This window comes from Nycticebus coucang, chromosome 6, assembly GCF_027406575.1.
Source record: "Nycticebus coucang isolate mNycCou1 chromosome 6, mNycCou1.pri, whole genome shotgun sequence".
In the NCBI taxonomy this organism is placed as follows: Eukaryota; Metazoa; Chordata; class Mammalia; order Primates; family Lorisidae; genus Nycticebus; species Nycticebus coucang.
Window position 1 is genome coordinate 75332463 of NC_069785.1, and position 14776 is coordinate 75347238.

The window sequence follows — 14776 nt, forward strand, 5'->3', positions numbered from 1 at the left end:
GATCTGTCCATCTGTCTGTTACAGTGCATATTGGGTACTTCCAGAAGTATGAATTCAGTGATGCAAAGGACAGGCGGGCTGCAGCAGCAAAGGTAGGACAGAATCATTCCAAAGACAAGTCATTAAAGGACCATTAAACACACATACTTGCACACACATATGTTGGCAGCAAGTACCTCATTTTTTAAGGGCATATTGTTTATCCTGTGAATCTGTATTGGAAAGATTGTTCTGACATGACACATTTGACATAAAGGGCACAGTTAAAACTTATTTTTTAAAGTAGAAGTCTGCTTGGCTCTTAGGCAACAAAGTAAATGGCATTTGCTACTATATTTAAAATGCTGAATAATAGAAAAGATGGTTAAATGGAGGATACTAATGGTATTAGCTTGATTCACGTACCTTGTTGATTTTCAGTAACTATGGTGACAAAGGATCCTGTTTTGTAAACTGTGGGAAGAAAAGCAGGAAAGACCAATGTCTGTGTTGTGTATATTTATATGTTTATATTTCTGATTGGCACTATTTTGATGAAAATAACTAAATCTTTCAGTTCTTCAGCTGACTTCTGTAAGGAAACGTAAGGATTTCCATTTAAATATTTGTATCCATTTACTTGCTAAGGGATAGGTATAATAGTAATTCCTGGCCTTTTTTTTTTTTTTTTTTAATGCCGGAATAGGGTGGGAGAGCAATAATATTTTATAGTGAATCTTAAGACCTAAATTATAGGCAAGTTTTAACTTAGTGCAGTGCAAACTCAGGAAGAGAAAGAAATTGTCAAGCTTACAAGGTCTGACAATTGAGTTCATAACACATTCTAGAAAAAGCGCTACATACCTCATTGCTGAATATCACTGTAGTCATCTTTGAAGTACTCACCTTGAGAAGCTATGCATCAATGCCAGTACCCAGTACACCCTTCATAAGTTTTGGAACTCTTTCTGGAAAGGCCTTCAAAGCTATTGTCCTATTACTCTAGATGTCCTAAATGTCATCAAAATGTTTTCCTTTCAATATTTCCTTTATCTTTAAGTAAAGAAAAAAATCATGGTGGGCCAGATCAGATAAGAAGGGAGGGTGTTCCAAAGCAGTTATTTGTTTACTGGGTAAAAAACTCAACAGTCAGTGTGGTATGAGCCTGGTGCATTGTTGTGATGCAGGAGCCATGAGTTGTTGGCTAAGATTTTCAGTTACAATTCTCTGTTGATGTTTACTTGGTCTGCTATGCTTTTCACAGTCAGCTGATGATTTTGATTCTGTGAATTTTTGCAATGTGCTTGTTACTGGCTGCTTGGGCCTCTATTCATCAGTGACATTTTCTTCCCCTCAGAAAAACATTTTATCCATTTTTATGCTGCCATTGTCTTCAAGGCATTATTCCCATAAACTTTGACTAACATGTCCCTGATATCCCTTCCCTTGCCAAGTTTAACAAAAAATTTATGTACGTTTGTTCATCACTCTAATTCACACTCCGACATTCTCATAATGGCACTCAAAAACATGCAACAATAACAGACACTGCTCAGCAAGACACTGCCACCTGCTGACACAAACACAACTGTGAGACACTGATATGTGGTATCCTAAGGTTATGAAATCATACCGAGTTCTTTGTACAGTGCTGCCAAACACAAGTACAAGATGGCAAGTTTGTGAACTTAATTGTCAGACTGTATACTGTTAAGTGTTAAGTTGCTTGTACTATTCTAGTATTGGCTGTAAAGTGAGGTACTACTCTAGTATTGGCTGTAAAGTGAGGTACTACTACTACTACTACTAAAGGGAGGGCTAAATGATACAGATATTTGCATTGTTTTATTTGCTGTTAATGTTCTAAAAGGAAAGGGTTGTGTTTTTCTGAATAGGTTGGTTAATAAAGTGCTTTTCAACTATTGCCAGATGAAAAGGCAGATAAATTTACATTTGGTGTTCAGCGGAGATTGCTGGGTTTTTAGATGACTGTAAAACCTAAAATCTTAACTATCCCCAGCTTAAATTTTGGCTCAAAAGGCTGATGTTAGTAGTTAATACTTTTATAAACAACATGTACTGTGTTGAGGCGATCTGGTCTACTGTTTCTTGAATGTGGAAGTGAAGTTTCATGATACATTGTGGGGGGGATATTTTGAATTAATAATGTTAAAATAAGATTTTTTGGCCTTGGAAACCTTTTCAATTAACTTTGTTTTGCTTTCATGTTTGGTATTTAGCACCTTCTTCCAAATGTATATTATTTTAGGTATTTCATTGTCTGCTAAATTAACCATAAGTCATTTTTTATCTTTTCTGATTTGGCAACATTAAAATGAATATTATTCATGTATTTCTTAAAAATTGTCAGATCTAGCGGTTTAACTCAATGTAAGGTAAAATAGCTTTGAATTTTAGAGACCTAGGTACTAAGTTCTAATCCTGACTCTGCTACCCCCCCCACCTTTTCTTTTTTTCTTTCTTTTTTTTTTTTTTTGGTAGGACAGTGTCCCTCTTCTGCCAAGGCTGGAGTGTAGTGGCTCAATCATAGCTCACTGCAGCCTTGAACTCCTGGCCTCAGGGGATCTTCCTGCCTCAGCCTCTTAAGTAGCTAGGACTACAAGTGTGCCTGGCTATTTTTTTTTTTTTTTTATAGAGATGGAATCTTACTGTGTTGCCCACGCTAGTGCCTTAACTCTTAGCCTCAAGGGAACCTCAGCCTCCCAAAGTTCTGGAATTATAGCCATGAGCCACCACACTTGGTCCTGACTGCCACTATTGACTTTTCAAAATTAACATCTACTCAGTTTTCCCTTTATGTGTGTTAGTATTAATTGGTGTTATTTTTTTTTAATGTGATTAATCTGTCTTTATGGAAAGGAGGTAAAGATGTGAACTTTTTGAGCGGACTTAAATCATTGCTCAGGATGTTTTGATTTTTTTTTTTTTTAATAGTGCTTTCTTATGTCAAACTTTAAAACACTTAATTCTTCTGCCAGTTGCTATTTTTCACTTCAATAGTATATTGTGGATTTAACAATTGTATGGTGATTCTCTAACATGACCACATCAGTATCATTTTCCCTATGTTTGACGTTTAATTTATCCTGTATTATGTGTCTTTCCTTTTCCTTTTTTTGTAGTTTTTGGCGGGGCTGGGTTTGAACCCGACACCTCCAGCATATGGGCCTGGCACCGCCCTTTTTTTGCAGTTTTTATAAGTGAAGCTGAATGTTTTCAAAAAGTTCGAGTTTATTTTTACACAGCAGTGTGTGAACTATAGTCTTGCTGCCAACTGATAAGAATCTTCAAATTTTCATTAATCAGGTAAAATATTACTTGGTTGTTTTAATTTACATTTCCCTGAATTACCTTTTCATATCCTTTTCCCTTTTTCTTAATGAGTTCTGAATGATTAATAGTTTGTAGCTCTTTCTTTGATCTGTTATTTGAAAGGAAAAAAAAGTTAGTACATGCGGTGTGGTAATAAGCGAAAGTTACTGTCTTTTAATGATTTCATTTATAGCTTTCATCTCTCTGTTTCCATCACTTTTTGATAGTATTTATCTCTTTCCTCTTATTTTCTTTTTCCATCTTTGACAGTCCCACTTTCTAAAAAGCCATCTATACTTTGATGTTATGAAAATTTTTTTGTCTTGTGATCATAACCAAAACTTATTAGTTTACTCATAGCTTGATTTTTAAAGTGACACTGCTGAATGTTTTTATGGTTTATAAATATCATTCAGTGACATTTCAAGTAACGTATTATGATCATTACTGTTTTTTTTTAAACAGGTCTAATGTCAAATGCTCTGGACCTTCCTAAGGACAGTACTCTGTATCAAGGTCATTTGGATTTATTTACACTTATTTTGGAGTGCTTCATTTTGCTCTTCTAATCAGGCAGGCTTTTCCTTTAAGCCTCTTATATATAGCTCTCAAGCATGGACTTTGCTTCACTGTTGAAGCCTCTGAGTCTTTAGATCTATGTTTTTTTCTTGATTTAATTGCATTTTGCTGGACTACATCTTTAACTACCACAAAACTTTTTTTTTTTTTTTCTCTTTGAATTTTCTTTCTTTTTTTTTTTTTTTTATTGTTGGGGATTCATTGAACCACAAAACTTTTTTCAGGGTATTACTCTTTGGGACCCTGGTAACTTACCTAATTTTTCTTTACATTTGATTTTAGATTGGCTAGAGGGAAGCTATAGATTGGAATCTTTAGGAAGACAAGGCCTTCTGTATTCACTGTTACTAATAAGACTGGATCTTGTTTGTGACTTTTCTTTTTCTTCTTATTTTAATTTTAAGTATCAGTCTGTTTCTCTGTTGGTGTTCTGAAGAGAGATGTGTGTGACTTTTCTATTCTGCTGAGTCCTTAGTGGACCCTTTCATCTGAGAGATTTGTGCCCTTTTAAAGCTTTGGGGAATTAACTTCTATTACTGTCTTGGTAATTTTCCTCTCTTGCCTCGCCTTCTGGAATTCCTGTTAGTTGAATATTAAAACCAATGGATATAATTAAAAATTAAGATAAATTATGCAAAAAGATTGAGAGGTGCATGTGGCAGTGCTACATTCTTATTTTTCACATTAAGAAGGTGATAGATAATACCTAAAATGGAAAAATAGTAACTCTTAGGGCATAAGTATATTATTTAGGATAAAAGTAAATATAGGAAACAGCTAAAAGTTTAAAATGTTTACCTCAGAGGGTTAGAAATGAGTAGTGACTGAGGTGTGGTGAAGAAGACTGATAAACCTTTAAAACTATGTACATATATTAATTACAATAATTTAAAACAATTATTTCATTTAATTCAGAGGTCTACATTTCGTGATATTTTCATTTCTGCAAATATATGTAGACATGTTCGTAGTCCAACTATTATCAACCTTCATGAAAGGAGGTAGATTCCAGCTGTATTAATACATGGCACATACTCCTTTGTCATAATTCTTAATCATCGAGCTATGTATTTTGAGAATAATTGGCAAGAAAATGTATTGGAGGTTTACACGGCCTGTTGTTTCTTGGTTATAAAGTGTGAAGTATATAGCAGTATATTTGTGTCTTAATTCAAGATCATTTGGATTTATGACTATTTTATGACCTTTAAAGAAATCTGCAATGGTTGTTTTTTTGTTTTTTTCCCAGACAGAGTCTCAAGCTGTTACCCTGGGTAGAGTGCTGTGGCGTCACAGCTCACAGCAACCTCAAACTCTTGGGCTTAAGCAATTCTCTTGCCTCAGCCTCCCAAGTAGCTGGGACTACAGATGCCTGCCACAGTGCCCGGATTTTGTTGTTGTTGTTGTTGCGGTTGTCCTTGTTGTCTTAGCTGGCCCAGCTGGGTTCGAATCCACCAGCCTCAGTGTATGTGGCCCGCGCCCTGCCCACTGAGCCATGGGTACCGCCCTACAAGGGCTTTTTTAAAAAGAGTTTTTCTCATCTCAGCACCTATAGCTCAGCGGGTAGTGCACAGCCACATACACCGGAGCTGGCGAGTTTGAACTCAGCCCGGGCCTGCCAAACAACAATGACAACTGCAACAAAAAAATAGCCAGGCGTTGTGGTGGGAGCCTGTGGTCCCAGCTACTTGGGAGGCTGAGGCAAGAGAATTGCTTAATAGCTGGGCGTTGTGGTGGGCGCCTGTAGTCCCAGCTACTTGGGAGGCTGAGGCAACAGAATCGCTTAAGCCCAGGAGTTGGAGGTTGCTGTGAGCTGTGTGATGCCATGGCACTCTACCGAGGGCCATAAAGTGAGACTCTGTCTCTACACAAAAAAAAAAAAAAGAGAGAGAATTGCTTAAGCGTAAGAGTTTGAGGTTGCTGTGAGCTATGAATCCATGGCACTCCACTGAGTATGACAAAATGAGACTGTGTCTCAAAAAAAAAAAAAAAAAGGAGGAGAGCTTCTTGCAATTTCAGTTCTATATTGATTCCATCCAGTGCAGACAGCTTGAAATATCAATGGAGTATTTGGGAAGGATGTGGCTAATGAGCACACAGTATGTTGATGGTTTGAGAAGTTCCCTTCTGGTGATTTTAATCTTGAAAAGCTATGTGGGCAACCTAATGAGACCCAGGTGAATAATGCTGAGCTGAAAGATGTAGTGGAAGCAAAGCCATCTCAACATATGCATGAATGAGCTGCAAGGTTTGACATTCCTATTTTGATAATATTGGACCATTTGAAATAAATTAGCAAGGTAAAGAAGCTGGATGGATGGGTTCCTTATGAATTAAAGGAGCATCAGAAGAGAAATCATCTCAAGCTTGCTTCTCTTTGTTGTCGTAAAGGCAAACTGTTTCTACATCATATTGTTATGGGTGGTGAAAAATGGATTCTTTTTTACAGTTGCAAGTGTTCAGATAAAGATGAAGTGCCAATTCTAGCCCTCTTGGAGGCCAAGGCAGGAGGACTGCTTGCATCAGGAGTTTGAGACCAGCTTGAGAAAGAGTGAGACCCTGTCTCTACTAAAATAAATATACATATATACATATGTATACATACACACACACACACACACACACACACACATATAAATTAGCCAGGTGTTATGGCAGGAGCCTGTAGTCCCAGCTACTAGAGAGGCTGAGGCAGGAATATTGCTTGAACCCAAAAGTTTGAGGTTGTTGTGAGCTAGACTGATGGCACAGAACTCTAGCCTGGGCTTCTGAACGAGACTCTATCTTAAACAAACAAAAAGATGATGTACTGAAACATAGTTCAAAGTTGAGTATTTGTCAAAAAGCTCATGGTGTCTGTCTGGGGGTCCAGTGCTGATGATATCCACTACAGCTTCATAAAACCTTGTCAGTTAATTAGAATGAATGTCTACTGCAATCAGTTGGACATTATAAGGATGCTGGTCCACAGAGACAGGCAGGTCATTCCTCTTACAAGACAATGTTATTGCACCAACAATGCTGCTCACACTACAGAAGCTGAACTTAGAATCTCTTTGTCATCCACCGTATTTACCAGGCCTTGCACCAGCTGAGAACCACTTCCAAGCTTTGGATCACTTCTTGCAAGGAAAAATATTTAATTCTCAACAAGCTGTGCATCACCACACACTCTCCAGGCTTCTTTGCTGCTGGTATAAGCAAACTACCGTAAAGATGGCAAAATTGTGTTGATGGTGTAGGCGCATACTTTGATTAATTGTACTGCTTCTTGTTTGAGATACAATAAACTAAACTTTTGATTTGAAAGCAAACATTTCAGATTTAATGACCTAATAGTTTTCTTGTAGTATCTTTGTCTGATTTTTTGGTATCAGGGTGATGCAGATCTTACAATAGGAATTGGGAAGTAGTCCCTTCTCTTCTGTTTCTGGAAGAAATTGTGTAGAATTTTTTTTTTTCTCTTCCTTGAATGATTGGTTGAATTTATCAATGATATCATTTGGCCTTGAGGTTTTTTTTTTGTGGGCCTTGAGTTTTCTTTGTATAATGATGAATAATTACATATTCAGTTTGTTTCATAGTTAGAGGAGTATTTGTGTTTTCTTCTTTTCTTTAATGCAGTGTAGTATTGTGTCTTCAAGAACAATTAGTCAATATTCATCCAGGTTTTTTTTTTTTTTCCTTAACTGATAAGGTCTCACTTTGTTGCTCCGGATGAAGTGTAGTGGTACAGTCTTAGCTCACTCCTTTCTCAACCTCTCAGGTTCAAGTGATCCACTTGCTTCAGCCTCCTGAGTAGCTGAGATTACTTGGCTAATTTTTTAAATTTTTTGTAGAGATACCCATACTTGCTCACTATGTTGCACAGGCTGGCCTCAAACTCCTGGTCTCCCAAATGATGGAATTATAGGTGAGAGCCACTGTGCTCCACCTGAGTTGTTGAATTTAATGGGTAAAGATTTGTTGGTAGTTCTATCTTATTATACTTGCTGGAGTTTTATTAATTTTATTGCTCTTTAGTGCTAGCTTTATTTTCTCTGCTTTCAGTTTCATTGATTTCTACTCTTTATTATTCCCTTTCTTCTGCTTGCTTTGGTGGATTTTGTTTTGTTGAAATAGTTGAGACTTTTCTATCTTAAGTAATAAAAATTTATTGAGAATTCCTGGGTTGGTGGTTATCGTCTCCCAACCTTGAGGGAGGAAAAAGCACTAGGAAATCACTGAGAAATAACACACTGTCCCAACACCCTTGGCCAACACGAGGAAAGTCGTTCCTCAGAAAAAGGGGTGATCGTCAGTCTTCTTTAGTTCAAGAGGGGCAGTGAGGCCAGTGTGGGTGCAGGGGACCATCACATGATATTGGGGGTGAACTGGGAGTATGCTGGACATCTAGCTAGCTCCTTGAAAATTGGAGAAGAGATCCACTTGCTCTAGGGGGTGGACTTCTTGAATCTCTGGCTCATTTTTTACCCTTGATGAGGCTGTCACTTCCCCGGGTGAAACTTTCATTCTGTAAGTTCAGCACAAGGTGGTCAGCAATGAGATAGATACGATTCTGTGATGCAACAATCATCTTGGAGATGTTTTGGGCTGCCCGGATCTTGCGAAGTTTTATGTAGCCAGGGTTCTTGCTCAGTGCTTCCCCAAGCATTTTGGCAGCCTCAGCTTCTCCCTCAGCCTGTACAGTCTTCTGCCCCTGCTCCTGCTTTGCTTTTTCTACCAAGAACTGGGCCTGCTGAGCCTCCTGCTGGGCTACTTGTTTGGCCTCTACAGCAGCTGTGTACTCTCAGCTAAAGCTCAGCTCCGTGATGGCTACATCATCCAGGATGAGGCTGAAGTCTTTGGCCCTCTCGGTCAGCTCCTGTCAGATCAGTAGGGACACCTGGGCCCGCTGAGTGATCATCTGTGAGGCATTGAACTTGGCCACCACACTCTTGAGCACCTCATTGACAATGTACGGGCAACACTCGTTCCTCGTAGTCTAGCCCTAGACGCTGATATGTGCTAGGAAGCTCCTGGGCATTGGGCCGAGACAGCACCGCAGGGAGATGTTTACCATCTGCAGGTCTTTGGAACCTGTGGGGGAGGAGATTTTTCGAGGTCTGGCCCAAATGTCATAGATTATGGGTACTGGAATCAGGGGATCCTAAAGTGAAGGCCCTCGGCCAGAATGGTGTCCTGCTGCACGCCACCGATCCGATGAAAGAAGATTGCTCTCTGTCCTCCTTCCACGGTGAACACAGATTCGTGGACATGGTAGGCCATGGCGCCAGCTCCCTACAGCAGCTTCAGCGCTGTGCCCACGCCCCAGGGTCCGGTGGGCAGCCGTCCCACTAAGTCTTTCAAATTCTGGGCCATATCTGATCCTGAGGCCGGCAGCACCAGAGTTCAGAAGGGGGTGCTGGCCTGCCTCTACCCTGCTCCAGTTTAGGGATCTCACCCTTCACATGAGGGCTCCAACAGCAATGCTGGCTGGAGAAAGGGCACTAGAAGTGTGCTAGACTTTTCTTCTTTATATAAGCCTTTAATGTGTTAAAATTTTCTCTAAACATTGTTAACTATGTCGAGTTTTGGTATGTTGGATTTTCATTTTTGTTCAAAGGTATAATCTAATTTTCTTTGAGATTTCCTCTTTGGCCCTTGGGTTATTTAGAAGATGATTAAATTTCCAAGTAGTCTGTCTACCTCTTCTGTGGATTACTGATAGAAGAGTATTGAAATCTCTACATATAATTGTGAATTTGTTTGTTTGTTTGTTTGAGACAGAGCCTCAAGCTGTCGCCCTGGGTAGAGTGCTGTGGCATCACAGCTCACAGCAACCTCTAACTCCTGGGCTCAAGCGATTCTCTTGCCTCAGCCTCCCAAGTAACTGAGACTTACAGGTGTCCGCCACAGTGCCCCAGCTATTTTTGGTTGTAGTTGTCATTGTTGTTTGGTGGGCCCAGGCTGGATTCGAACCCACCAGCTCTGGTGTATGTGGCTGGTGCCTTAGCCGCTTGAGCTACAGGCGCCAAGCCAGGATTTGTTTTTCTTATATATTTTTGTTTTGTTTTGTTTTGTTTTTTGGCCGGGGCTGAACCCGCCACCTCCAGCATATGGGACCAGCGCCCTACTCCTTGACTCACAGGCGCCGCCCTCTTATATATTTTTTCTTTCTTTCTTTCTTTTTTTCTTTTTTCTGAGACAGAGTCTCACTATGTCGCCCTTGGTAGAGTGCCCTGGCATCACAGCCCACAGCAACCTCAAACTCCAGGATTTAAGCGATTCTCTTGCTCCAGTCTGTTGTTTTTTTTCTTTTTTTCGTAGAGACAGAGTCTCACTGTACCGTCCTCGGGTGGAGTGCCATGAATTCACACGGCTCACAGCAACCTCTAACTCTTGGGCTTACGCCATTCTCAGCTTCCCAAGCAGCTGGAACTACAGGCGCCCGCCACAACACCCAGCTATTTTCTTGTTGCAGTTTGGCCGGGGCTGGGTTTGAACCCGCCATCCTCGGCATATGGGGCCGGCGCCCTACTCACTGAGCCACAGGCACCGCCCTTGCCCCAGTCTTTTAAGTAGGTGGGATTATAGGCACCCGCTGCAAAGCCCGGCTATTTTTGTTGTTGTTGCAGTTGTTATTGTTTAGCTGGCCCTAGCTGGGTTCAAACCCGCCAGCCTGGGTGTATGTGGTCTGCACCCTACCCACTGTGCTATGGGTACCACCCTGTTTTTCTTATATTTCTGTCAGTTTGCATTTTATTTTGAGTTTCATTCTTTTTTTTTTGCAGTTTTGGCTGGGGCCGGGCTTGAACGCTCCACCCCCAGTATATGGGGCCAGCGCCCTACTCCTTGAGCCACAGGCACCGCCCCTTGAGTTTCATTCTTAAGAGGCATACATTTATGGTTGTATGACTTCTTGGTGAATTGCCTTTTTTACCACTGTGAGGTTTTCCTTTATCATTGATAATTTTCCTTCTTATGAAATTTATTTAGATAGAAATATAACTACTGCAGCTTCATTTGATTGATGCTTATATAATGTATCTTTGATACAATGAAAACTGGGTGACAGCGTGTGGTTTTGCCCTTAAAAAATTTTTTTTTAGCTGTTGCTGTCTTTTAAACGGTTTGTTTTGAATATTTACTTTTAATGTAGTTATTGATGTGGTTGGAGTTAGGTCTTAATGTTTTTTTCTGTTTCTCCTTTTTTGCCTTCTTTTGCACTTTACCTTTTAGATTGATTCAAGCACATTACAGTTGTGCACTTTAGTGAGATAATTACACAACTCACCACAAGGCAGAATCAAGGGGAGCTCTGAGCTTGTTTCCCTGCAGCTAGACAGTGCTAGCATTACTACTGCCTCAGCTCAACTTCAGATCATCAGGCATTAGTACCCTTTCCAATCCAATTTTTCTACCACCCACTCTTATTATTTTGGGCAGGAAAGAGTGAATTACTTGTAATTATTCTACAACTTAAAAGAGAAAAACAAATATGAACTCACCTAATGACTTTATTATCTACCTTAGGTTACATAAAATAAAGTGTTTCTGTTTATTTTTGTGATTTTTTTGAGTGTGATATTTCTTAAAGCAATCTCCAGGATGCTGTCCAGGCTTCATCTTGTGTGTCTCACAGTAGAAGATGGTTTCTTTCCTCTGCCTTTCTCATTTCTTATGCTGCAAACCAAGCAGTCTTTTGTTGATTTTTTTCATTTTGCATTAGAAACTGCATCTTCCCATTTAGCTTTTTTCCATTATTAGCCCTTTTTGCATTAGAAAATGCAAAATGCATTAGAAAATGCATATTCCCATTTAGCCTTTCCTCAGTGTCAGAAGATGTTCTTCCCCCCTTTTTTGAATTTCTGTTGTTCACATTGCTCACAGCTGAGTAATGAGATTTCTCCTGTAAGAAAGGTATGTCTATACTTTTTCTCCACTCCTCCTTATCTGATGAGTAAAGGATGTAGCTGTTCACAACTGTAACTTTCATCAACCAGAAGAATTGATTTTTTCCCTACCATTTGTAGGACCTTCTTGTAAATCTGTAATGTCCACAGTACTGATCAGCTCTATCCACTCTTACCATAAACTTTTTGTATTCTAAAATAACAGTTGGTTTTTGAAATTGAACAGTCTGTTCCTTCCTACAACCAGTGATCAACTGTGTTTGAGGGCCAAAGAATATACTCAGCATCATTACTAACCTCTTATCATGAGAGGCACATAATTCATATTCCTGAAGTATTTTCTTTTTCAGATCACTTGAAAAATCCTTCCTAGAAGCCATGAGTATTCCTGTTAATGTGTATTTTCATTTTATGCAGCTCGTAAGCAAGTTGAGGGCTTGTGTAGAATGCAACTCAAAAAAATGCATTGGATCATTTCCACTTAGATCAGGAACCAGGCAAGGTTGCCCATTGTCTCCATTGCTCTTTAACATTGTAATGGAAGTTTTAGCCATTGCAATCAGGGAAGAAAAGGTGATCAAGGGTATCCACATAGGGTCAGAAGAGATCAAACTTTCACTCTTCGCAGATATGATCATATATCTGGAAAACACTAGGGATTCTACTACAAAACTTTTAGAAGTGATCAAGGAATACAGCAGTGTCTCAGGCTACAAAATCAACACCCATAAATCTGTAGCCTTTATATATACCAACAATAACCAAGCTGAAAAAAACAGTCAAGGACTCTATTCCTTTCACAGTAGTGCCAAAGAAGATGAAATATTTGGGAGTATACCTAACAAAGGACGTGAAAGATCTCTACAAAGAGAACTATGAAACTCTAAGAAAAGAAATAGCTGAAGATGTCAACAAATGGAAAAACATACCATGCTCATGGCTGTGAAGAATCAACATTGTTAAAATGTCTATACTACCCAAAGCAGTATATAATTTTAATGCAATTCCTATTAAAGCTCCATTGTCATATTTTAAAGATCTTGAAAAAATAATACTTCGTTTTATATGGAATCAGAAAACACCTCGAATAGCCAAAACATTAACCAGCAATAAAAATAAAGCTGGAGGAATCATGCTACCAGACCTGAGACTGTACTATAATTCGATAGTGATCAAAACAGCATGGTACTGGCACAAAAACAGAGAAGTAGATGTCTGGAACAGAATAGAGAACCAAGAGATGAATCCAGCTACTTAGCGTTATCTGACCTTGACAAGCCAGTTAAAAACATTCAGTGGGGAAAAGATTCCCTGTTTAACAAATGGTGCTGGGTAAACTGGCTGGCAACCTGTAGAAGATTGAAACTGGACCCACACCTTTCACCATTAACTAAGATAGACTCTCACTGGATAAAAGATTTAAACTTAAGACATGAAACTATAAAAATACTTGAAGAAAGTGCAGGGAAAACTCTTGAAGGAATCAGCCTGGGTGAATATTTTATGAGGAGGACTCCTCAGGCAATTGAAGCAGTATCCAAAATACACTACTGGGACTGATCAAACTAAAAAGCTTCTGCACAGCCAAGAACATAGTGAGTAAAGCAAGCAGACAGCCCTCAGAATGGGAGAAAATATTTGCAGGTTATACTGCTGATAAAGGTCTAATAACCAGAATCCACAGAGAACTCAAACGTATTAGCAAGAAAAGAACACGTGACCCCATCTCAGGGTGGGCAAGGGACTTGAAGAGAAACTTCTCTAAAGAAGACAGACGCACGATCTACAAACACATGAAAAAAACACTCATCATCCTTATTCATCAGAGAAATGCAAATCAAAACTACTTTGAGATATCACCTAACCCCAATAAGAGTAGCCCACATAACAAAATCCCAAAACCAGAGATGTTGGTGTGGATGTGGAGAAAAGGGCACACTTCTACATTGGTGGTGGGAATGCACACTAATACGTTCCTCGTGGAAGGATGTTTGGAAAATACTTAGAGACCTAAAAATAGACCTGCCATTCGATCCTATAATTGCTTTACTAGGTTTATACCCAGAAGACCAAAAGTCACAATATAACAAAGACATCTGTACCAGAATGTTTATTGCAGCCCAATTCATAATTGCCAAGTCATGGAAGAAGCCCAAGTGCCCATTGACCCACGAATGGATAGCAAATTGTGGTACATGTACACCATGGAATATTATGCAGCCTTAAAGAAAGATGGAGACTTTACCTTTTTCATGTTTACATGGATGGAGCTGGAACATATTCTTCTTAGCAAAGTATCTCAGGAATGGAAGAAAAAGTATCCAATGTACTCAGCTCTACTATGAAGCTAAATTATAGCTTTCACATGAAGACTATAACCCAACTATAGCACAAGACTATGAGGAAAGGGCCAAGGAAGGGGAAGGGAGGGTGGAGGGTAGGGTGGAGGGAGGGTAATGGGTGGGGCCACACCCATGGTGCATCTTAGAATGGGTACAGGCAAAACTTACTAAATGCAGAATACAAATGCCTACATACAGTAACTAAGAATGCCATGAAGGCTATGTTGAACCGTTTGATGAGAATATTTCAGATTGTATATGAAACCAGGACATTGTACCCCTTGATTACACTAATGTACACAGCTATGATTTAACAATAAAAATAAATTAATAAAAAAAAGAAACAGGGTGGCACCTGTGGCTCAAGGAGTAGGGCGCCAGTCCCATATGCTGGAGGTGGCAGGTTCAAACACAGCCCCGGCCAAAAACCACAAAAAAAAAAAAAAGAAACAAAAAATATGCATTGGGCACCTTCCTACATTTACATTGGAGCAGAGCATAGAAAATCATTGTGTCAGACAAGGTCCGACATAGGATCAGAAGGGGCTAATTAGATTCTCATAAGCTGCATACAACCTAGATCCCTCCCGTGTGCAGTTTATGGTAGGGTTTGTGCTCCTATGAGAATCTAATGCCACCACTGATCTG

The 14776-nt window shown here is 39.5% G+C and overlaps 1 protein-coding gene and 1 pseudogene across 2 annotated transcripts in view; one reads left to right on the top strand and one right to left on the bottom strand.

Moving 5' to 3' along the window:
* The window catches only part of ARIH1 (ariadne RBR E3 ubiquitin protein ligase 1), a 134991-nt gene that overhangs the window by 33680 nt on the left and 86535 nt on the right, over positions 1–14776 (top strand). The window lies entirely within an intron of this gene.
* On the bottom strand, positions 8033–9267 carry LOC128589059 (prohibitin-2-like; annotated as a pseudogene). The gene has a single exon (XR_008380837.1). The product of XR_008380837.1 is annotated as a prohibitin-2-like (transcript).